The 2,503-nt window shown below is 39.8% G+C and overlaps 1 non-coding gene across 1 annotated transcript; it reads left to right on the top strand.

The window, feature by feature from the left end:
- The first annotated feature begins 1,151 nt into the window (after window positions 1-1,151).
- On the top strand, window positions 1,152-1,257 carry LOC127563546 (U6 spliceosomal RNA). Its single transcript, XR_007954000.1, has one exon. It is a non-coding gene; the product is annotated as a U6 spliceosomal RNA (small nuclear RNA).
- Window positions 1,258-2,503: the final 1,246 nt, after the last annotated feature.

Genomic DNA, 2,503 nt, shown 5'->3' with positions numbered 1-2,503 from the left:
AAGAAGGAGGAATGAAAGGAGAGAAATAAAAAGAGGGAGGGAAGGAAGAAAGCCAACAAGTATTTATTAAATACCTACTATGTGCCAGATGGAGTGCTAAGTTCTAGAGATATAAAGGCAAAAACAATCTCTGTCCTCACGGAGCTTACAGTCTAACTGAGGAGTCAAAATGTAAATAACTATGTACAAACAACATATATACCTAATTACTTAGAGATAATCTCAGAGGGAAGGCACTAGCATTAAGGAAGAATGGGGAAAGGAATCTTATAGAAGGTGAGATTTTAGCTAAGACAAAGAAAGAATCCATGGAATCTAATGGAAGGAAACAAAGAGGGAGCTGATTCTAGGAAAACAACCAGTAAAAATGAACAAAGTCCAGAGATTGAGTTTCCTGCGCAAAGAACAAGGAGGCAGATGTCATTGAATCACATATTTTGTTATTTGTTATTGTTCATCCTTCATTTTCAAAGAGGACCCATGACATCATGGGATGATGTCTTGACTCATGAACAAATTGGATTTAAGTGAGGCAGAGGTGTACGAAGTCATCAGCCTCACTCTCTCTTCCATAGTCATCAAAGTCCAGGGGAAGGATAAAAGTCAAGATGACTGGAGATGGCCCAGGATGCCGTGGATAACCTGGGCATCTTCCACGCATGGCCAAGCTCTAAGCAGACTTGCTTCGGTCACTTTTACAGCCATTGGAACGAATTGTTCCCATCCACTCATTCTACCAGGGGAAATCTTCACATGCTTGAGGTAGGCACCCCCCTAACTCACTGATGGGTCAATTACCCTCAACCTGGTTTAGCCCGTCTGCCAAGACAGTTTACCTGGGTGTGGCTGCTGTACACGCTACAGCTTTTTGGAGCCAGGGTGAGAGTTGAGTGCCGGGTAGACACCAAATTGGATGGGCATCCTCTAAGAAGTCTCAGCAAGTCCTTACACCGTAAGTGCTAGTCGTCCTTGAATACCCAAGGTAGAGGGCACATATGGGAAGTAACATGTAAGCAAACTGGAAAGGTAGGAAGGAGCCGGTTTATAAAGGGCTTTGAAAACCAAACTAACGATTTTATATTTGATCCTGGAGGTAATAAGGAGCCACTGGAGTTGATTGGCTGACATGGTCAGAACTCAACTCTTCCTTTGTTCACTTTTGACAGCACATATGCTAAAATTGGAACAATACAGAAAAGATTAGCATGGCCCCTGCTCAAGGATGACCCAAAAACTTGTGAAGTGTTCATTATTAAAAAAAAAAAAAAAAGGAAAAAATCCTTTGCCTAATTTGTTTAAGTATCTATTCACTGATCATAAATTCTCACCACTAAAGTTTACAGCCCATATGTCAAAATTCTATAGTTTCCACAGCTCTGCAATGAATCTCTCTCTAGAATGAGTATTACCTAAGAAAACTTGAGTTCTTCTCTGCAGCTGAGCCCCTCTCTCTTCCTGGGCCTAGACCCATCCCCCACAGACAGGTGTGGGCTTACTCTTCTCCCTGCACTACCCCCAGAGCTGAGATGAGGCATTTGTGGGCCCTAGGCAAACTTTGACCATTGTCCCCTCCACTCCCACCCCTTTTGTGTGACTGTCTGTCCAAGGCTTTGATCCTTCACTGTAACATATAAGACTTGAGTGATCACAAAATAAATACCTGTCCATCACAGAGAGGAGAATTTTCTGTCCAAATAAATAAATAAATAAAGCACAATCTCATAGGATATAGATCTGGAAGTGAGCACAGAACAGAAACTCTCAACCTTTTTTGTGGAATGGTCCCCTTTGGCTGACTAGGGAAACTTATGGAGCTCTTCTGAGAAAAAAATGTCTTAGAATGTACAATAAAACATAGAAATAAAAAGGGGGACCATTTATATTGAAATACAGCCTGTAGGAAGGAAAAATGTAATTATACATGACCTAGCAGTGGATCTAATAAGCCACAGTCATTTCAAAGTTGCAATGAGAATAAGCAGTATTTCCAGCTATCTGCAATAACCATAAGATATGACAATATCTGTGATTTTTATTAGCCAAATAGTCGGGGGAATAGTTGCTGCAATTGTGGTTTGTGATCCATGTTTATAATTGAAGAAAATGCTAGATTTCAATAATAGAGTAGTAAAAATAAAGATTCCATATTTTTCCCATCTCAGTTAATGGACCCCCTAAAATCTATCCATGGAGCTAGGGGAATTCATATATATTGAGCAGATTGGGAGCCCCTGACACAAAGATTCTCCAGTTGGACTTTCTCTTCCTCTAGTTGAGGAAACTGACTCAGAATGGGCAAATGAGGCTTACACAACTATTAAATAGAGATAGGATTCTAATTCTAAATCCATTATTCATTCTTTCCATTAAACCAACTTCACCCTGTACATAAATATCAAAAGTCCCTTGTCATAAATGGAAACGTATAGCAACAGTAAAGTAATGGAAACTGCCTATACATTATACAGGCATTTATACATTATATAAAGTATAATGATCAAAC

The sequence above is a fragment of the Antechinus flavipes genome, chromosome 4 (genome assembly GCF_016432865.1).
Source record: "Antechinus flavipes isolate AdamAnt ecotype Samford, QLD, Australia chromosome 4, AdamAnt_v2, whole genome shotgun sequence".
NCBI lineage: Eukaryota > Metazoa > Chordata > Mammalia > Dasyuromorphia > Dasyuridae > Antechinus > Antechinus flavipes.
The sequence above is the reverse complement of the archived record's forward strand: the minus strand, read 5'-3'. Positions and strand labels throughout refer to the sequence as shown.